This window comes from Engraulis encrasicolus, chromosome 7 (assembly GCF_034702125.1).
Source record: "Engraulis encrasicolus isolate BLACKSEA-1 chromosome 7, IST_EnEncr_1.0, whole genome shotgun sequence".
NCBI classification, from domain to species: domain Eukaryota; kingdom Metazoa; phylum Chordata; class Actinopteri; order Clupeiformes; family Engraulidae; genus Engraulis; species Engraulis encrasicolus.
In genome coordinates this window covers 52,302,708-52,326,312 of record NC_085863.1, presented here as the reverse complement: position 1 = coordinate 52,326,312, position 23,605 = coordinate 52,302,708, and the positions used below count along the sequence as shown (strand labels likewise).

The 23,605-nt window shown below is 39.7% G+C and overlaps 1 protein-coding gene across 4 annotated transcripts in view; it reads left to right on the top strand.

The window, feature by feature from the left end:
- The window catches only part of jade2 (jade family PHD finger 2), a 173,104-nt gene that overhangs the window by 35,840 nt on the left and 113,659 nt on the right, over positions 1-23,605 (top strand). The gene's annotated exons all lie outside the window — the stretch shown is intronic.

Genomic DNA, 23,605 nt, shown 5'->3' with positions numbered 1-23,605 from the left:
TTCTGCTGAAATGCTTTGAGCCACCACCACATTTTTCTGCTTGACTGAGTTTTGTTGATCATTTAGATGAAACGGATAATCTAACACAAAATTACATTTGCCTGATAGTAAATATACAGTTTTTTTGTTTGTTTTCCTAATTAAGTCTACATACTAGCTGTCATTTAGTCGCACCATTCTCTTTTCACTGGCAAGCTTTGTGCCACCCAGTGTTGCCAGATTGGACGGGTGCAAGCCCACTTGGGATACTTGGGTTGAGCGTCTGCGGGTAAGAACGCGGAAAATTAGCCATTTGCCGTTTTTTTCCCCAGCCGTTTAGAGCCCATAGAAATCAATGTAATTTGTTGAATTTGGGCGGAATTTAGCGCATTTTGGCATTTTTTTTTAGAACCTTTTGGGTGGGATTTGGTTAGACACATCTGGCAACACTGGTGCCACCATTGCATTCTGCCCTTGAAGGACACCAGCGACTTTTGGTGAATCCAGCGACTTTAAAGAGGAGGCGGAGCCTCTATTGTCTATATAAAGGAATCGCTTCTGTTCATTCTTTGTGCTTGAATATTGAAAACCTCATCTACAAGACTATTCTGTGAATGTTTTCTGGCGACTTATAAAAAGTCTGATTTTTCAGTTACTAAATCATTTTAAACGGCTGTAATTCGGATAATCTAACAGGAATTATCTTTGCCTACTAGCACAAATTCTGTTTTTTTTGTTTCCCTAATTTTGTCTATATATTGGCTGATATAGTCACATCATTCTCTTTTCACCTTCATACTTTGTGCCACCATTGCATTCTGTGCTACATCTACCGACTTGTTGGTGAATCTGCCCAACGACTTTTCAAAACTTTTTTCCTGTTACTCAATCATTGTCTTGTCTGTATATTGGCTGCTATTTCTTCAAGTCATTCTTTCTTTCCCTGCATGCTTTAAGCCACCATTGCATTTTGTGCTTGAATAGTTAAAACCTCATCTACTGACTTTTTGGTGAATCTTTTCTAGCGACTTTTAAGAAGTCTGCCTTTTCAGTTGCTAAATCATTTTTTTGTTTATAAACTTCGCTGAAATTCTATCAAGACATTGTCTTTTTCCCCAACATCCTTTGAGTAACCATTGCATTTTTTGTTTCATGTACCTTTGTTTGATCTTTAATTCACCATTGCATTTTGTGCTTGAATAATTAAAACCTCATCTACCGACTTTTTTGTTGAATCTTTCCTGGCGACTTATAAGAAGTCTGCTTTTTCAGTTATATAGACAGCGCTGACATTCTATCAGCACATTGTCTTTTTGCCGACATCCTTTGAGCAACCATTGCATTTTGTGCTTGAATATTTAAAACCTCATCTACAAGACTATTCTGTGAATCTTTTCTGGCGACTTATAAAAAGTCTGATTTTTCAGTTACTAAATCATTTTAGACGGCTGTAATTCTATCAGGTCATTGTCTTTTTTGCTGACATCTTTTGAGCAACCATTGCATTTTGTGTTTGATTTTAAAGTAACGGATAATCTAACAGGAATTATCTTTGCCTACTAGCACAAATACTGTTTTTTTTGTTTCCCTAATTGTGTCTATATATTGGCTGATATAGTCACATCATTCTCTTTTCACCTTCATACTTTGTGCCACCATTGCATTCTGTGCTACATCTACCGACTTGTTGGTGAATCTGCCCAACGACTTTTCAAAACTTTTTTCCTGTTACTTAATCATTGTCTTGTCTGTATATTGGCTGCTATTTCTTCAAGTCATTCTTTCTTTCCCTGCATGCTTTAAGCCACCATTGCATTTTGTGCTTGAATATTTAAAACCTCATCTACTGACTTTTTGGTGAATCTTTTCTAGCGACTTTTAAGAAGTCTGCTTTTTCAGTTACTAAATCATTTTTTTGATTATAGACTTCGCTGAAGTTCTATCAAGACATTGTCTTTTTCGCCGACATCCTTTGAGCAACCATTGCATTTTTTGTTTGATGTACCTTTGTTTGATCTTTAATTCACCATTGCATTTTGTGCTTGAATAATTAAAACCTCATCTACCGACTTTTTTGTTGAATCTTTCCTGGCGACTTATAAGAAGTCTGCTTTTTCAGTTACTAAATCATTGTGTTGTTGATAGACAGCGCTGACATTCTATCAGGACATTGTCTTTTTCGCCGACATCCTTTGAGCAACCATTGCATTTTGTGCTTGACTAATTAAAACGTCATCTACCGACTTTTTTGTTGAATCTTTCCTGGCGACTTATAAGAAGTCTGCTTTTTCAGTTACTAAATCATTGTTTTGTTGATAGACAGCGCTGACATTCTATCAGGACATTGTCTTTTTGCCGACATCCTTTGAGCAACCATTGCATTTTGTGCTTGAATATTTACGTCATCTACCGACTTTTTTGTTGAATCTTTCCTGGCGACTTATAAGAAGTCTGCTTTTTCAGTTACTAAATCATTGTTTTGTTGATAGACAGTGCTGACATTCTATCAGGACATTGTCTTTTTGCCGACATCTTTTGAGCAACCATTGCATTTTGTGTTTGAATATTTACGTCATCTACCGACTTTTTTGTTGAATCTTCCCTGGCGACTTATAAAAAGTCTGCTTTTTCAGTTAGTAAATCATTGTTTTGTTTACAGACTACGGCTGAAATTCTGTCTGGATATTGTCTTTTTTGCCAACATCCTTTGAGCAACCATTGCATTTTTTGTTTGATGTACCTTTGTTTGATCTTTAATTCACCATTGCATTTTGTGCTTGAATAATTAAAACGTCATCTACCGACTTTTTGGTGAATCTTTTCCTGGCGACTTATGAGAAGCGTGCTTTTTTAGTTACTAAATCATTTTTTTGTTGATAGACAGCGCTGACATTCTATCAGGGCATTGTCTTTTTTGCCGACATCCTTTGAGCAACCATTGCATTTTTTGTTTGAATATTTACGTCATCTACCGACTTTTTTGTTGAATCTTTCCTGGCGACTTATAAAAAGTCTGCTTTTTCAGTTAGTAAATCATTGTTTCGTTGATAGACAGCGCTGACATCCTTTGAGCAACCATTGCATTTTGTGCTTGAATAATTAAAACCTCATCTACCGACTTTTTGGTGATCCTTTCCTGGCGACTTATGAGAAGTCTGCTTTTTTAGTTACTAAATCATTTTTTTGATTATAGACTTCGCTGAAATTCTATTAAGACATTGTCTTTTTCGCCGACATCCTTTGAGCAACCATTGCATTTTTTGTTTGATGTACCTTTGTTTGATTTTTAATTCACCATTGCATTTTGTGCTTGAATAATTAAAACGTCATCTACCGACTTTTTGGTGAATATTTTCCTGGCGACTTATGAGAAGTCTGCTTTTTTAGTTACTAAATCATTGTTTTGTTGATAGACAGCGCTGACATTCTATCAGGGCATTTTCTTTTTTGCCGACATCCTTTGAGCAACCATTTCATGTTTGGTGACTTTTAAAAACTCTATTCTCTTTTTCTACATATATTTGTTGCTCTCTCTCTCTCTCTGAGATGCCATTTAAAAAAAGTCACAGGATGCGCCGTGGTACGAAAGGTGCTGACAAGGCCATTGGGGCAGTTGGGGATTGTCTGTGCCGTGACAATTTGCCATCAGGGATTGTGTTTGCTCCTACTGTGAGAACAAGAGACAGTCAGACTTTTGCAAGTAGCCTTGCTTGTGCGGCTGCAGCAGTGTTCAAACATCAGACCGATCCTGTTTGTAATTGGAAGGGAAAGCGATTGGATGAGATAGAACTTGAAGTGCGCAATATGTGTGCTGAGTTGCCCAATGTTAGCCACAAGAAGAAAGATTTGCTGATGTTCAATGGATTACAGACTTTTTTCAAGAAGAAATGTGTTGTGTCTGTGGATGCTGTGGTTGATGCCAGCATGGTTGATGGAGTGGATGGATTAATGGAAGCAATTCAGGTCGCACTTTTTACACACACTTCTTGTTTGGTTTGTGTTGGGGGTGAAGTGTGTGCCATTATGCATCACAGAAATTATTTCATTGTTACAGATTTTAATGTGCGTGACGCCCATGGAATGGCTTCTGCCATAGGAACAAGTGTTGCAGTGTTTAATACAAACTTGCCTGATTTGAAATTGCACCTGCAGACTTTGATGCAATCCTTGGCAACGAAGGAGTATTGTGTTGCTGGTATTCAAGTGACAAAGGTGGAAACTGATGCATGTGGTGTTAACAAGGTGGACATTAGCCATGACAGCCTCGTCAAAATGGAAAATGAAAAGTGCAGCGAGACACAAAGTGATGCTTTGAGGGTTGGCGAGCTATGCAATGAGTTTGAAGGAAGTGCCAGAAAGATGAGTGGGATGTGCAGTTCTGAAGTTGATGGAGTTGTGAAAGTAGTTCGTGGACGTTTTCACCAAGCAAACAAACGTTTTGTGTACCCTGGTAACCAGTGCACTGCTGTTTGTTTAGCAGCCATGGCTTTTCATGAGGTGAATGATGTTGCGAGTTGGACCACTGATGTGTTAGATGAAGTCATTGTTGAAGGTGATGCATTGTACACAAGGTTAAGAGAGTCTGGTTGCATTCGTGTCAAAGCTAAAGATCCCAAGTGGTTGAGTGTAGATGAGTTGCCAGGACACTTTGCGTTGAAAGGCTTCAACTTTGATTGCAAGTATAGTACAGACTGTGTTTATGGAGATGTGTTCATTGATGATGGAGACATTCTGAAACAACAGTTGATGATGTCGTTATATGATGGTCTGATGAACATTTTCCAGAGGTATGATCGGTGTTTTGCCATACTGTGTGGGACAACCTGTGCCATCATTAAAACTCCTGAGTGCTTTGTGTTTGTAGACTCCCATGCTCGTAATGGTTCTGGATTAGTAGACGGGAATGGAAGAAGCATTGCAATGTATTTTCGTAGTTTGACTGATGTGTGCAAGCATATGAAAATGTTAGCATTAAGCTTGAATGGGAATACTGTGTTTGAGTTATGTGGCGTTTCTATGCAGTGCATAAGGTCTAACAAGCAGCAGACGGAGGCTGTAGCTGGTAGTGCATGCAGTGATCACAGCAGATATGTTTGCGAGACACAGAACATTGATGTGATAAATAAAGTGTTACCACAGATGGATTCAGATTTTGAAAATGTTGATGTGTTTGAAAAAGTGACATCAGATGTGATGATTGTGTGTGAGATGCAAAACAACACTGCTGTGATTAACAATACTGTACTACAGATGGATTCAGAAGATGAGTGTGCTGATGATGCATTTACAAAAGTCACAGCAGATGTGATTTTTGAAGCAGAGAGGCCTAAAATTGTACAATACTTTAAGCCAATGTCCAAATCAATAGCACTGGAATTGTGCAAGCAGTTACATTTGGAAGTTGAAGTTGAACCAGAGGATTTGGGTGATGTTGCCTCACCACTAGGTCCTCCCTGTCAAACAGCTAAGATGAACGAGGATGGAAACTGTTTTTTCAATGCAATCAGTTACATCCTTACTGGTACACAGAGAGATCACGCAGCAGTAAGAGAAAATGTTGTGAAATATATGGAGAACCACCAAGGAAAGTGTGAGAAATATTTGAGAAAGGAGTATGGTTCTGTAAACGAGTATATCAGAAAGTCAAACATGTGTTCTCAGGGAGTGTGGGCAACTGAAATTGAAATTCAATGTTTGGCCAATATGCTGAATGCAAATGTGTACACATATAGTGCAAGGAAGTGGTTGGCATATAGGTCTGAAGCAGGAAAAGGGTCAGCATCTAACATTTATTTGCATCATCGAAGTGAAAATCATTATGATGTTGTGGTATGTGTGAAAAATGCTAAGACAGGACGGTGTTGTAGTGGATGTGATTTAAGTCATAAAGCCAAAACATTGGATGTGCATAAAGTGATTGGACATAATCAGCAAGGCCAAACAGACAAGGCAGTCAGTGTGGACAGCAGTGTTGTGGATTTAACAAGTGACCCTGAGCAATGGGTTGGGCATGGCAGTTGTTTGAGTGTTTCACAACAAAAGAGGAAAAATAGTTGTGATCAGAACAGTACAATAAAAAAACAGAGGGCAGATAAGCCTCATAAACACAACATGTTTAAAAGCAAGAAAATGAAGGGATCAAAACATTGTAGAGGAATTGCTGCCCCAGACCGTTTAAATATTCAATCTGAACAATCAAATTCTGTACACAAGCTACTGTATGACGAAAAGGATGAAAGCTTGAATGATTTTGGTTATATGATTAAGCCATGTATTGTGAAATTGCAACGTCTAAGTTTGAAACAGCAGCCAAGTACAACCATGTATTTTCGCCCTTTGTCTGGCCAGTCAGCTAAACAGATTTGTGACATGATTAAAGTGAAAGGGCAGAGGGATCCAGAGGAAGTGTCGGGACCTGAGGCGTTGCTGGCTTGCCCATGTCAGACAAGACCAGTCGTGAGTGATGGAAGTTCTTTTTTTCGTGCCGTTAGCCTTGCTGTGAGTGGTTTGGAAGACAACTTCCAAAGGTTTCGTTTTGTGGTGGTGAAGTTTATGAGAAAACATCAGGAATCGTGTATGTCTTATTTCAGAGGGAAGTATACTTCAGTAGATGAATATATCAAAAAGACGAAATTAAATTTTGCAAGGGTTTGTGCTACAGAAGTAGAATTTCAAGTGATGGCAAATTTGTTGAATGTTGACATATATATATATAGTGGAAAGGAATGGATTGTGTACAATTGTGCACACAGCACAAACCACACACCTGGAATCTATCTCCAGCATATCAACAAGAACCATTATGATGTTGTTCTTTGTGTAAACAATAGGGATCACCAACAGTGCATAAAGCAAGGAGATCAAATGCATGTGACAAAACACATTAAATCTCTCAGGAGCACCAGGAAATCCAATGATGTAAATGAACAGTTACATGCAGATTCGGTAAAAGCTGTTCCATGTTTAAGAAATCATAGGAAAATTGTAAAAATGAGAAATCGTTATAACACAAACAAATCTGTCATAAAGGAACAGATGTGTTCAAGGTATCATTCAGATGATGAATACAAGATGACAATTGTCAGACGTGAAAGGAAAAGGTATGCAACACATTCAGATGTGCAAAACAAAGATGGAGTTTGCTACAGAGAAAGCAAAAGGGCAGCCATGAAAAGGAAATATCATGAAGATGAAGAGTATCATATTGCTACAAAAAGAGCAACAATTTCAAAATATAGTCAGAATGAGTTACACAGGAATGCTGCTGTACAAGCTAGTAAAAAAAAATATGCAGAAAATCAGGCTTTTAGAAATGCAGTGAAAGAAGCCAGTGTGTCTAAGTATTCAAAAAATCAGGCCTTTAAGAATGCAGTGAAAGAAGCCAGTGTTTCTAAGTATTCAAAAAATCAGGCCTTTAAGAATGCAGTGAAAGAAGCCAGTGTTTCTAAGTATTCAAAAAATCAGGCCTTTAAGAATGCAGTGAAAGAAGCCAGTGTTTCTAAGTATTCAAAAAATCAGGCTTTTAGAAATGCAGTAAAAGAAGCTAGTGTGACAAAATATGCCAAGAATTGTGATTTTAAAGTGTCAGTGAAACTAGCCAGTATTTTGAAATATAAAGAGAATTTGAAACACAGAGCTGCTGTACAGAAACAAAGTAGAGACAAGTATAAAAGCAATAAGGAACACCGTGAGAAACTGAAAGCTCGCAATGTTTTGAAAAGGCAACAACAATTGAAAAGTTTACAAGAATTTCAGGTAGTAATGGCATCCTTTTTGGACAAAGTGAAAGAAGGTCCTAATTATGTGTGCTGTGTATGTCATCGCACTTGGTTTAAACAACAGATAAGATTGTGTAATAGAAACAATTATTCAAAAACAAAGGAAAGTTTTGCCACAGCTGAAAAGTGTATTACAGAGGATTATTTGCACAGGTGCACAGTACAATGTGAAACTGAATGTGTTTGGGCATCATCTTCTAGATTAGATTTGTGGATTTGTCACTGTTGTCACAGTAACCTTTGCAGAGGTGTTATGCCAGCAGAGAGTGTGCACAACAACTTGGCTGTCTGTTGTGTGCCTGAACAATTGTCCTGTTTAAATAATTTGGAACAGACTTTGGTGGCTCTGCAAATTCCTTTTATGAAAATGTTGGCTTTACCAAAAGGAGGTCAGAATGGGGTGCATGGGCCAGTAACATGTGTGCCTTCCAATTTAGTTGAGACAACAAATATCTTGCCGAGATCAGATGCAAACAACTCCTTACTGCGTGTGAAATTGAAAAGAAAGCTGACATATAAGGCCCATTATAGGTATGAGTTTGTGGATGTAAATCATATCAGACAAGCATTGTCTTATTTGAAGAAATTCAATAGTTTGTATGCAGGTGTAGAATTTAATAGCCACTGGGAAAATGAGTTTGCTAAAGAGTTTGAGGATGCAGATGTTGAACCTGAGATGGAACCTGGGGCTTTAAATGAGGAGGATCTCCTGCATGACAGGCAGAACCATTGTGTGCACATGGATACATGTCTGCAACCTCTAGACATTGGCCAAGAAGTTTTAGACCATTATTTTGACAAGATTTTACATGTTGCACCTGCTGAAGGTAACAAGCCTGTGCCATTGTTGTTAAATGAAGAAATTGAAGGGAAGTGCTTCCCTGCTCTTTTTCCAGATGGACGGAATACATTTAACGAGCCCAGGAAAGAGAAGCTTAGCTTGTCTAGATATTTAAATCTCAGAATAATGAGTGCAGATACACGTTTTGCCAGAAACATTGAGTACATCTTCTATGCACAGTATGTCTCTGAAATCAATCAAGTAGTATCTGGTGTTTCCATAGCGTTAAGGAAAGGTAAAGGGACACAAGAAAAGAAGGAAATCGGGCCGGAGATGGTGAAAGATGAAAAGGTGTTGAGGAATCTTCTTCAATATGATGAAGGTTACAGATTTCTAAAACCTGTTCATGGATCACCAGTTTACTGGCAAGGGGTTCAGAAAGATCTCTTTGCTATGATTCGCCAGCTCGGATTGCCAACATGGTTCTGTTCCTTCTCCTCTGCTGATTTGCGCTGGGAGAATTTACTAGAAAGTATTCTGAAACAAGAAGGTAGAAGAGAAAAAGTAAGTGATCTTGATTGGAGTCAAAGGTGCGCCTTGTTGCGCCAAAACCCGGTTATGGCTGCTAGAATATTTGATTACAGGTGGCACAAGTTTTTGACAGATGTCATTATGTCTCCCTGTAATCCGATTGGCAAAGTTGTTGATTATTTCTACAGAGTAGAGTTCCAACAACGTGGTTCGCCTCATATCCATGCGCTCTTCTGGGTGGATTGTGCTCCTCGACTTGGAAAAGACTCAGATAAAAAAGTTATTGACTTTGTAGACACTTACATTAGCTGTAATCTGCCATCAGACGATGAGGATTTGTTAGAGAAAGTTACCACGGTTCAGCAACACAGCAAAAACCATGCAAAGACATGTAGGAAAAAAGGAACTACATGCCGATTCAATTTTCCCAGAGCACCTTCAAAAAACACCTTTATTTGTCATAAACAGGAAGATGAAGATGTGGCAGAAAAGTGTCAATGCACAGAGAAAGAAAAATGTACTTGCAAGAAATCTCCCTGGAAAATGGAAAGAAAAATGGCTGAAGAGGTTATTACAAGAGTTTGGGAGGGTATTTTGAACACTGATAAACAGTATTCTTCAATAGAAGACTTGTTTGAAGATGTAGGTGTTAGCCAGCATACATACCAGTTAGCATATCAATCACTGACTAAAAAAACCACAATTGTAATGAAAAGAGATCCCAATGCTGTTTGGATAAATCATTACAATGCGTCTTTGTTGAAGTGTTGGAATGCTAATATGGACATTCAGTATGTCGTAGATGCACATGCTTGTGTTGTATACATAATTTCTTACATTTCAAAAACAGAGAGAGAAGTGGGTTTGTTGTTGTCCCATGCACAGAAAGAAGCATTTAAGGAAAAAAACCTAGATGCTAAACAAGCCTTGAGAAAATTAGGCAATATCTATTTGCACCAGAGGGATGTTTCTGCTCAGGAGGCTGTTTATCGTTTAGCAAACATGCATTTAAAACAATGTTCCAGAAACGTGCAGTTTGTTCCAACTGGAGACAATATTGTAAAAATGAGCAAACCACTATCAATATTACAAGCCCAAGCAGCAAATAATAATTTGTCTTCAGAAGATATTTGGATGAGCAGTATAGTTGACAAATATAAGAACAGACCAGATGGTGAACCATTTGAAACTATGTGCCTGGCTACTTTTGTGTCACAGTATAGGGTGTTATATGGTAAAGAAACCTCTGTGAACAAAATTGAATTAAAAAATAAATCTGGATATGTTGTGCGTAGGACGAGAGGAAAACCAGCCATTGTGAGATATGCCATGTTTTCTCAAACTAATAGCCCAGAACAGTTCTTTCACAGTCTCATGCAGCTGTTCTTACCATACAAAATAGATGTCCAACTAAAACCAACTCAATACCAAACGTATGAGGAGTTTTTTACCAATGGCCATGTGTCTTATACAGATAGCATACTCCAACCTGTAAAAATCATTGTCGAGAGCAATAGAGCTTTATTTGAAAAAGAAGCAGAATTGCTTAAGCTGGCCGAACAAGAAATGGATAATGAGCTTTTACAAGATGCATGGTGTCAATTATGTCCACAGCAGGAAGAGGAAAGGCTTCAGTGCAAACAGATCTTGCAAAATGTAATCAATGATGATGATGAGTGGGAAGACATCCCTGATTTGAGAGATGCTGATGGTAATGGATTTGTCTTGGAGAAAGATTCCCAAAGTCTGTCTAAACATGAAGCAATGGCACTAATACGATCATTGAATGAAACTCAATTAGCAATATTTTACCAAATTAGACAATGGTGTTTAGATAAGAAACTGGGCAACAACCCGCCCCCTTTCCACGTCTTCATCACTGGAGGGGCAGGAGTGGGAAAGAGTCATTTAATTAAAGCTATACATTGTGAGGCTACTCGATTACTTCGCACAGATAGAGGTTCTCCAGATGACAATGTAATACTGTTAACTGCACCAACTGGCATTGCAGCCTACAACTTACAAGCTAGCACAATTCATAGTGCATTATCAATTGGTATAGATATTAAATTGCCGTACTCTCCACTTGGTGAAGAGAAATTAAATACATTACGCAGTCAATTAGGACATTTAGAAATTTTGGTTATTGATGAAATATCAATGGTTGACCACAAACTGTTGGCATATGTGCATGGTAGACTGAGACAAATTAAACAGACAGGTAACTTTGCTCCATTTGGGAATGTTAGCATTATTGCTGTTGGGGACTTATTTCAGTTAAGTCCAGTCAGAGGAAAGGCTTTGTATATGGATACTGATGGTGTGGATTTGTGGAAAACATATTTCTCTGTTGTTCAATTGACAACAGTAGTTAGACAAAAAGACACACTATTTTCTGAATTGTTAAACCGTCTACGGATTAAATCCAAAAGTACTCCACTTAGTGCAAGTGACGTCAAACTTTTACAGCAAAGAGAAACCGGTGAAGAAAGTACAGCACTACATATATTTCCAACCAATGAGCAAGTGCAAGCACACAATATGCAGTGCCTACAATCTTCTTGCGAAGAAATAATTTCATTCACATCCAAAGACTACAAAAAAGAGCAGAAAACAGGAAGAGTGATTTTACTGAAAGGCCAGCATTCACGAGTATACAACAGTTCACTATGTTCAGAGCTATGTTTGGGTATAGGTGCTCGTGTGATACTCATTAAAAACATTGATATTTTTGACAATTTAGTTAATGGCGTTTGTGGTTCTGTCACAAATATAGTTCAAAAAGATGCAACATCACTCCCAACTGCAGTCTATGTGTTATTTGATGACCCAAAGGTTGGGCTTCAAAGAAGGAAACAACATCCTTGTCGAGATGGGCAGTTAACCAATTCTACTCCAATATATCCAGAGGAAGAAAGGATAGATTACAAAGGAGGCATGCGCAGGCAAATACCTTTAAAATTAGCTTATGCACTTACTATTCATAAGGTGCAGGGCTTAACACTAGATCAAGCCGTTGTATCATTAGATAAAGTGTTTGCTCCTGGACAAGCTTATGTTGCTCTTAGTCGTGTAAAATCTCTCCCTGGCTTAATTATACAACATTTTTCTGAGAAAGCTATTTACTGCAAGGATAACATTCAGCAAGCAATAGAGGAAATGCCAAAGTTCCTATGTAATGCCACACACTTTGGTAAATGTTCAGACACATTCACAATTTGGTTAATGAACATTCAAGGATTACAAAATCATATAGAAGATTTAAAATGCTGTGTTGACAGATCTCTTCCGAATTGTGTAGCTGTGACAGAAACTTGGTTGTCAGAAACTGTTTCAGTTCATCAAGTACAAATCCATGGCTATGAATTTCATAGTAGTCCCCGTAGCTTATCATACTCTTCCCAAAATAAAGACCTGTGTGAATTGCGCACACTACAACATGGTGGAGTTGGATGGTACATACATTGTGATCAAAAGTACAAGATGCATTCTATTTCACATCCAAATGTTGAATGTTCAATATCACAGATCCTTGATAAAAATGTCATTGTTGCTACAGTCTACAGACCTCCAAAATATGCAGTGAAGCTGTTTAAACACAATCTAAACAAAGTAATTGAATTTTTGTCAACTGTGACATCCAATATCATAATTATGGGAGATTTCAATGAAGACCTTTTTAAGACTAAAAGCCTTTTGACTTATATGGCACAAAAAGGCTTTCAACAAATTGTGTCTAATGCTACTACAGACACAGGGTCTTTATTGGACCACATTTATGTCAAAACACACTTAGCTCATTGTGTCAATGCTTCAATTATGCCTTTGTATTTCAGTGACCATCAGGGAATTGTATGTACTCTTAATTTGTAATAAAGCTGTGTATATACATGTACTTGCATAATAATGTGATTTGATTTGACAGAGGTTCTATGTGTTAGGCCTATGTTACTGCTGTAACAATAAAAAAAAATGCATGCCTGGGGGCAGACAAATTGATTCATTTAAGTTGAAAGTAATAGGCAGTCAATATTAGGGTCTTTGTTGAATCAGAATATGACAGGGTCTTTAAAGGTCTTAAGCTGTGTATTCAAATATACATTCTATAAATAGTTAAAGCTGTGTATTAATTACACATATATGTAGTTGCATAATAATATAGTTTGATTTCACAAAGGTTCCTTGTGTTAGGCGTATGTTAGTGCTATAACTGTAACTGTTTTTTTCTGCTGGGAAACATTGCAAAATATTTTATTTGATTTTTTAATTAGACACAATTTATCAGCCTTAATTCATCAAGCTGACATTTTGACATTCTTTCATTGTAGTTGAAGGTAATAGGTATTCAATATTAAGGTCTTTGTTGAATCAAAATATGACAGGATTTTTTGTACTTAAGCTGTGTATTCACATATACGTTCTATAAATAGTTAATGCTATCTATTAATTAAACATGTACTTGCATAATAATATAGTTTGATTTGACAAAGATTCTATGTGTTAGGTGTATGTTAGTGTCATAACTGTAACTGTGAGTTTTTTTCTGTTGGGAAACATTGCAAAATGTTTTATTGTAATTTTTAATTAGAGAGCTAAAATTATCACCCTTAATTCATCAAGCCGCCATTTTGTTTTCTTAAAAGATATCAAAAAATCCTTCTCAATTTATAATCTGCATTATCTTGAGCTTATGTACACCCAAAATGAGGTAGATCTGGTGAATGGTTTTGAAGGAGTGCTATTTAAATTTAAAAAAAAAAAAATCCATCACACGGTCCATCCCTTGTCGCGGGGTATTTGCTTGAGTGCCTCCATGACCCCGAGAGCTACATTGCAAAATATTTTATTTTATGTTTTAATTAAAGAGCTAAATTTATCACCCTTAATTCATCAAGCCACCATTTTGTTTTCTTAAAAGATATCAAAAAATACTTCTCAATTTATAATCTGCATTATCTTGAGCTTATGTACACCGAAAATGAGGTAGATCTGAGGAATGGTTTTGAAGGAGTGCTTTAAAAAAAAAAAAAAATCAAAAAAAAAAAAAATCCATCACACGGTCCATCCCTTGTCGCGGGGTGGTGGCTTGAGTGCCTCCGTGACCCCGAGAGCTATAACAGCGGGTGCACAAGCACCTAGTAGGGACTCCCATGCTGGACAGGTCAAAGGGTAGAGGTGAGACAAATTGGACCACCTTCTCCAGAGATGAAATGGGTTGGCGTAGGGCCAACAACCCAATGTATTGAATAATTCCTATTCTTGCAGTTATTTTGCCTACCATTTCAGGCATACAGAAAAGTTAATATTCATTATATGCATACATGTGTGCGTTTGCACCGTTTTAAAACACTCCAAACTGAAATGGTGGCCAACTTCCTGTTATTTAGATACCTAAATTCATGCATTGTCATGATTAGCGTGTTGCTATGACCCCCTAAAACAAAAATGGAGTCTGTACGACGTTCAGTTCCCAAGATATTGAAGAATGACACTTTTCCTGCAGTTCCTTTGCCTACCACATGGTGGCGCTATACCTTGTATACATTTCAGGCTTATAAAAGAGTTAGCATTCATTATGTGCATACATGTGTGCCTTTGCACTGTTTTAAAACACTCCAAACTGAAATGGTGGCCAACTTCCTGTTTTAAAATGCCAAAAAAGTCAAAATATGTCACTTCCTGTTGGGCGTGGCCATATCATTGTATGGACTTTATTGTACACCTTAGTGAGATACACAACTTAAAAAAACTCCCGAGTCTGTAGCTCAAAGTAGATGTTGGCCCCGCCCCTAAACGTATTTGGGGGCGTGGCCTCCATTTCAGGCATATACAAAAGTTAGTAATCATTATGTGCATACATGTGTGCGTTTGCACTGTTTTAAAACACTCCAAACTGAAATGGTGGCCAACTTCCTGTTTTAAAATGCCAAAAAAGTCAAAATATCTCACTTCCTGTTGGGCGTGGCCATATCGTTGTATGGACTTTATTGTACACCTTAGTGAGATACACAACTTAAAAAAACTCCCGAGTCTGTAGCTCAAAGTAGATGTTGGCCCCGCCCCTAAACGTATTTGGGGGCGTGGCCTCCATTTCAGGCATATACAAAAGTTAGTAATCATTATATGCATACATGTGTGCGTTTGCACCATTTGAAAACACTCCAAACTGAAATGGTGGCCAACTTCCTGTTTTAAAAATAGATACGTTAATTCATTAAGCCGCCATCTTGTCAAATTACAAGATATCAAAAATTCCTTCGCAATTTCTTATCGTCAATGCCTTGAGCTCATGTACAACGAATATCAAGCGAGTGCGATGTACGGTTTAGGAGGAGTGTTTCAAATCCCATTACATGTAAATTTTGAAAAAGTCCAATTATCTCACTTCCTGTTGGGCGTGGCTAATGGGTTGGCATTGCAAATTTGTTTGGTTTAGTGAGATATATATGCATATTTTTTTTCGTGGCCCAACGACAAACTATATGTCAGCCAGGAACTTCAACGCGATATGGGGCGATAGGGGGCGCTATTCTGTGCCCGGGACCAATCCGGATCCGAAATTCCGGTTCTGAGTAGCGGTTACCATATCCGATCACCGTGCAAAAGGCCGAGCCACCAAGTGCTTCCCAGACCAAATGAGCAGCCCAAACGTCCATGAAAAAGAAAAATAATAATAATAATAATAATAATAATAATCCGAGCAAGAACAATAGGGCCTCGCGCCTTCGGTGCTCGGGCCCTAATTAAAGCTGCGAGCAGCCTTGGCGGGCCCTCGCACCTGCGGCCCGGGGGGCATGGCACATCGCCCTGCCCTAACACACCCCTACCTGTGAAAAACGGATGAAGCTTAACCATTTCTGACAGGTATGAGGAAGGTGAAGGTGTCATTGTCTTAGCACTGCTGTCTTGTCCACTTCCCCTCTAAGTATCTCTTTGCATTGCCATTTCAATCATATAGACGCATGCAAAATATTTTAATTTCCACATTTATAGCAATTACTTCACCTAAAACATGGTGGCACTACACCTGGTAGCCACTGCAGTCACAAATATGCCAGCTTCGGACAGGTCTCTGCAGGGGATTCTATTGAGTCTGACATTTTTGGATTTGTAAATGCGCCATACTGAACAACCATGCCATGTAATTTTTACAAGCAGAAATGGGGACCTGAAAGTTCTTGTGGGAAGTCATGGGATAGCCAAGAATGTGTGTGACAATTTCCAAAGACTCTTACTATTGGTTGCTGAGATATGACTTCACTTCCTGTTTGGGGGTGTTAGGAGGATTTTGATTGGCTGTCACGGCCAAACCGTAAAAGACGTAATAAAACCCTTTTACAAATCTCTTCAGAGTGCTCCCGAGAATATATGTATAAGGTTTTGTGAAAATCCGACCAAATTTGAAGGATTAGGAGCACGTTATCGATTTTCAGCAAATCCAAAATGGCGGACATTTCGAAATGGTGGATATGATGTCATAGAGTGCGTTGGATTCGTCTTGGCCCAAGGATTTCAACGCTACCACCAGATTTAAAATTGAGCATGCGGTTCAAAGGTTACAGGCAGAAATGTAGCTAAAACTTTGGCCTGTTGGTGGGTGGTGACTTTGAACTGCTGGTGGCGCTAGAGTGTTTGAGCTAGCGACCTGATATTTCTTGTGGGGGGTCCTGGGATGGTCAAGAATGTCTGTTACAATTTGCAGAAGACTCTGACCATGGGTTCCCAAGATATGACGTCACTTCCTGTTTGTCGACTTAATCCAAAATGGCGGACATTCTATAAGGGTGGATATAATGTCATAGGGATCGTTCAATTCGTCTTGGCCAAAGGATTTCAACGGTACCACTAGATTTAAAATTGAGTGTGCGGTTCAAAAGTTAGAGGCAGAAATGTAGCTAAAATTTTGACCAGCTGGTGGCGCTAGAGAGTTTGAGCTATCGACCTGAATTTTGTTGTGGTGGGTCATGGTATATATGGACATGTCTGTGACAATTTTCAGAAGATTGTGACAATGGGTTCCCAAGATATGACTCCACTTCCTGTTTGGCAAATTTTAGGCGCGTTTTAGGCCGTTTTTGATTGGCTGTCACGGCTAAACGATAGAAGATATCCAATATTCCTTAAGATCCCATGTGTATCTCAGTCCAGAGATGCTATATACCAAGTTTCGGGCGAATTGGTCAAAAATTGCGGGAAAAATAGCATTTTTATTGATTTTCACAAAATTCAAAATGGCGGGAAAACTATCCTGGCGGAAAATGACGTCATGGGTTGCGTTGGATTTGTCTAGGCCCAAGGATTCCAGGGATACCAGGTTTTTGAAAATTGGCCCGGCAGTTCAAAAGTTACAAGCAAAAATGTCCCTGAAATTTTGGCCTGCTGGTGGCGCTAGAGGATTGGGGGTGAGCACCCTTAAATCTGGTTCTGAGTAGCGGTCGCCATTTCCGACCACCGTGCCAAATTGCGTCCCACCAAATGCTTCTCAGACAAAATGGCGGACCCGAACAAGGAGCAAAAAGAAAAATAATAATAATAAATATAGCTGCAAGCAGCAATGCGGGGCCAAGCAGTAAAGTTGCCAAAGTCGCCACTACAACAAAATTAACTGCAGCGCCCCCTTTAGGCCAAATCTCACCAATGTTGGTGTGCAATCTTTGGAGGGGAAGGTGATCATGTGAACCAAGTTTAGTTTGAACAGAGACTGCAGGGGCTGGGGCAGTGGGGCTTTGGTTGACACTTTAAAGCAATAGCAGAACTACGCACACACATAAGCTCTCGTCTCTTGTGTGTCCAGGCCCCCTGCCGAGAATGGTGTCAGTGAACGTGCGCAGCCGGTGCCAGAGGGGACAGAGAGATGAGAAAAAATCCCTCCATTCTTTCCACAATTTTGAATGGTTGCTGTGAGCTGATAGTTTTTTCAATCGTTACGAAAATCCATACCTGGGTGCAACATAGTGTGAAGATGACCTGTGTACCAATATTTTGAAAATTGGAAGTACGGTTCAAAAGCTACAGGCAAAAATGTAGCTAAAACTTTGACCTGTTGGTGGCGCTACAGAGTTTGAGCTGGGGATCTGATTTTTTTTGTGGTAGGTCATGGGATGGACTACTATGTATGTACAAAATCCCAGCCTAATTCGACAAACGGTTGCTGAGATATGACCTCACTTCCTGTTTTGCCACTTTTACGACAATTTTGATTGGCTGTCACAGCTAAACGATAAAAGATATCCAATATTCCTTGAGACCCCATGTGTAGCTCAGTCCAGAGATACTATATACCAAGTTTCGGGCGAATTGGTCAAAAATTGCGGGAAAATTAACATTTTTATTGAATTTTACAAAATTCAAAATGGCGGGAAAACTATCCTGGCGGAAAATGACGTCATAGGGTGCGTTGGATTTGTCTTGACTCAAGGATTCCAGGGATACCAAGTTTATGAAAATTGGCCCAGCGGTTCAAAAGTTACAAGCAGAAATGTACCTGGGACTTTCACCTGCTGGTGGCGCTAGAGTATTGGGGCTGGGGACCTATAACTCGCTGTGGGTAATGTTGATGCTGCCTCAAATATGTGTGCCAATTCACAGCATTGTTCTATGTATGGTTCTATGGGCTACCATAGACTTACAGTGAATTTTACAAAATTCAAAATGGCGGAATTTCCCCAATCTTCGTTGACATAACTTCATATAGTGCGTTGAATTCGGCTTGGCCCAAGGATTCTAATGATAATAATATATTTTACATCGTCCATATGGTTTAAAAGCTACAGGCAAAAATGTAGGTAAAATTTTGACCTGCTGGTGGCGCTACAGAGTTTGAGCTGGGGTTCTGATTTTTTTCGTAGTAGGTCATGGGATGAACTACTATGTGTGTACAAAATCCCAACCTAATTCAACAAACGGTTGCTGAGATATGGCCTCACTTCCTGTTTCACCACTTTTACGACAATTTTGATTGGCTGTCACGGCTAAACGATGAAAGATATCTAATATTCCTTGAGACCCCATGTGTAGCTCAGTCCAGAGATGCTATATACTAAGTTTCGGGCGAATTGGTCAACAATTGCGGGAAAAATAGCATTTTTATTGAATTTTACAAAATTCAAAATGGCAGGAAAACTATCCTGGCGGAAAATGACGTCATAGAGTGTGTTGGATTCGTCTTGGCCCAAGGATTCCAGGGATACCAAGTTTATGAAAATTGGCCCAGCGGTTCAAAAGTTACAAGCAGAAATGTACCTGTAACTTTGACCTGCTGGTGGCGCTAGAGCGTTGCGACTGGAGACCTATAAATTGCCGTGGGTAATGCTGACCTGGGCTCCAATATGTGTGCCAATTTTCAGCATTTTCCTACGTACGGTTCTATGGCCTGCCATAGACTTACAGTCGGAGAAGAATGGTGACTGAAGAATAATAATAATTAAAGCTGCGAGCAGCCTTGGCGGGCCCTCGCACCTACGGCCCAGGGGTCGTGGCATATCGCCCTGCTGTAATACACCACCTGTGAATAATGTATCAAGCATAACAATGAGGTCGGTGAAGGTGTCATTGTAGTAGCACTGCTGTTGCTTCCTTCACTCGCAAAGTCCACACAATTGATAGGGATGGGACCTATTTAGCACACAACCTGATCAATGTCTTGCTCTCTGGAAGTACATACTCATTTTGTCTGTTGGTTTACACTCTCTCATGTGATGCGGTGTGCACTTCCACACACAAAGACACCCCCCCTCCCCCTTACACACACACACACACACACTTGCTGACACACACACACGAACACATACACAAACACACAGACACACACAGACACAAACACACACACACACACACACACACACACACACACACACACACACACACACACACACACACAGAGTCATCTGAAGTAACTTAAGCTCCAAATGTTGCTGAAATGTTGATTGCAGGGGGTTCTATTGAGTCTGACATTTTTGGATTTGTAAATGCGCCATACTGAACAACCATGCCATGTAAGTTTTACAAGCAGAAATTGGGACCTGAAAGTTCTTGTGGGAATTGCCAAAATTGTGTGACAATTTCCAAAAGATTCTTACTATGGGTTGCTGAGATATGACTTCACTTCCTGTTTTGGGGTGTTAGGAGGATTTTGATTGGCTGTCACGGCCAAACCATAAAAGATGTATTAAAACCCTTGCACAAATCTCTTCAGAGTGCTCCTGAAATCATATGTATCAAGTTTTGTGAAAATCAGACCAAATTTGAAGGATAAGGAGCACATTATCGATTTTCACCAAATCCAAAATGGCGGACATTCTGAAAATGCGGGTATGATGTCATGGGGTTCGTTGGATTTGTCTTGGCCCAAGGATTTCAACGCTACCACCAGATTTAAAATTGAGCATGCGGTTCAAAAGTTACAGGCAGAAATGTAGCTAAAACTTTGGCCTGCTGTTGGGTGGTTCCTTTGAACTTTGAACTGCTGGTGGCGCTAGAGTGTTTGAGCTAGCTACCTGATATTTCTTGTGGGGGGTCATGGGATGGTCAAGGATGTCTTTTACAATTTACAGACTGTTCTGACCATGGGTTCCCAAGATATGACGTCACTTCCTGTATGGCGACTTAATCCAAAATGGCGGACATTCTATAATGGCGGATATGATTTCATAGGGTTCGTTGGATTCGTATTGGCCCAAGGATTTCAACGCTACCCCTGGATTTAAAATTGAGTGTGCGGTTCAAAAGTTACAGCTAGAAATGTAGCTAAAACTTTGACCTGCTGGTGGCGCTAGAGAGTTTGAGCTAGCGACCTGATTTTTTTTGTGGTTGGTCATGGTATTGACTGAAATGTCTATGACAATTTACAGAACATTGTGACGATGGGTTCTCAAGATATGACTTTACTTCCTGTTTGGCGAGTTTTAGGCGACTTTGAGGTCGTTTTTGATTGGCTGTCACGGCTAAACGATAAAAGATATCCAATATTCCTTGAGACCCCATGTGTACCTTAGTCCAGAGATACTTTATACCAAGTTTCGGGCGAATTGGTCAAAAATTGCGGGAAAAATAGCGTTTTTATTGATTTTCTTAAAATTCAAAATGGCGGGAAAACTATCCTGGCGGAAAATGACGTCATTGTGTGCGTTGGATTCGTCTCGGCCCAAGGATTCCAGGGATACCAAGTTTTTGAAAATTGGCCCAGCGGTTCAAAAGTTACAAGCAGAAATGTCCCTGAAATTTTGGCCTGCTGGTGGCGCTAGAGGGTTGGGGATGAGGACCCTTAATTCTGGTTCTGAGTAGCGGTTGCCATGTCCGACCACCGTGCCAAAGGGCGTCTCACCAAGTGCTTCTCAGACAAAATGGACGGCCCGAACAAGGAGCAAAAAGAAGAAAAATAATTAAAGCTGCGAGCAGCCTTGGCGGGCCCTCGCACCTACGGCCCAGGGGGCATGGCACATCGCCCTGCCCTAATACACCCCTACCTGTGAAAAATGGATGAAGCGTAACAATTTTCTGACAGGTATGAGGAGGGAGAAGGTGTCATTCTCTTAGCACTGCTGTCTTGTCCACTTTCCGTCTCAGTATCCCCTTGCATTGCCATTTCAATCATATAGACGCATGCAAAATGTTTAAATTTCCACATTTATAGCAATTCATTCGCCTAAAACATGGTGGCACTGCACCTGGTAGCCACTGCAGTCACATATATACCAGCTTCGGACAGGTCTCTGCAGGGGGTTCTATTGAGTCTGACATTTTTGGATTTGTAAATGCGCCATACTGAACAACCATGCCATGTAATTTTTACAAGCATAAATGGGGACCTGAATGTCTTGTGGGAAGTCATGGGATAGCCAAGAATGTGTGTGACAATTTCCAAAAGATTCTTACTATGGGTTGCTGAGATATAACTTCACTTCCTGTTTGGGGGTGTTAGGAGGATTTTGATTGGCTGTCACGGCCAAACCGTAAAATATGTAATAAAACCCTTTTACAAATCTCTTCATAGTAATCCTGAAATCATATGTATCACGTTTTGTGAAAATCAGAGCAAATTTGAAAGATTAGGAGCACGTTATCGATTTTCACCAAATCCAAAATGGCGGACATTCTGAAACTGTGGGGTATAAGGTCATGGGGTTCGTTTGATTCGTTGTGACCCAAGGATTTCAACGCTACCACCAGATTTAAAATTGAGCGTGCGGTTCAAAAGTTACAGGTAGAAATGTAGCTAAAACTTTGGCCTGCTGGTGGGTGGTGAGTTTGAAATTTGAACTACTGGTGGCGCTAGAGTGTTTGAGCTAGTAACCTGATATTTCTTGTGGGGAGTCATGGGATGGTCAAGAATGTCCGTAACAATTTGCAGAACGTTCTGACCATGGGTTCCCAAGATATGACTTCACTTCCTGTTCAGCGACGTTATCCAAAATGGCTGACATTCTATAATGGTGGATATGATGTCATATGGTTCGTTGGATTCGGCTTGGCCCAAGGATTTCAACGCTACCACTAGATTTAAAATTGAGCGTGCGGTTCAAAAGTTACAGGCAGAAATGTATCTAGGTAAATGTATTAACATTTTAACCTGCTGGTGGCGCTAGAGAGTTTGAGATAGCGTCCTGTATTTTTTTTTGGTGGGTCATGGTATGGACGGAAATGTCTGTGAAAATTTACAGAACATTGTGACCATGGGTTCCCAAGATATTGCTTCACTTTCTGTTTGGCGACCTTTAGGCCGTTTTTGATTGGCTATCACAGCCGAACGAACACATTACCGCAAAATCCATTCGATAAGTTTTGTTAGGCTTATTTCAGAGATGCTATATACCGACTTTCAGAATGATTGATCAAAAATTGAGGGAGAAATAGCATTTTTACTGATTTTCCATGCGCTGCTTGGTCCCTAATTATCTCACTTCCTGTTGGGTGTGGCCATGGCAACCCATTGACTTTTTTGTTCGTCTTAGTGAGATACACACCCCCCAAAAATTTGGAGTCTGTAACTTGTACTTATATCGGCCCTAGCTTTGACCTGCTGGTGGCGCTAGAGGGCTTAAACTGGAGACCTGATATTTCTTGTGGAGGGTCATGGTATAGACAAGAAGGTCTGTGGCAATTTGCAGGAGATTATGTTCATGGGTTTTCAAGATATAGCATCATTTCCTGTTTGGCGACTTTAAGTCCGTTTTTGATTGGCTGTAACGGCCGAACAAAAAGATAACCGCAAAATCCACTCGATAACTTTTGTGAGGCTCAGTCAAGAGATGCTCTATACCGACTTTCAGAAAGATTGATCAAAAATTGAGGGAGGAATAGCATTTTTACTGATTTTCGATGTGCTGCTTGGCCCCTAATTATCTCACTTCCTGTTGGGTGTGGCCATGGCAGCCTGTTGACTTTTTTGTTTTTCTTAGTGAGATACACACACCCAAAAAATTTGGAGTCTGTAGCTTGTACTTTATACCGGCCCCGCCCCATAGGCCTACGCATTAGGGGGCGCTATTCTGTGCCCGGACCCAATCCGGACCCGAGCTTTTGGTTCTGAGTAGCGGTT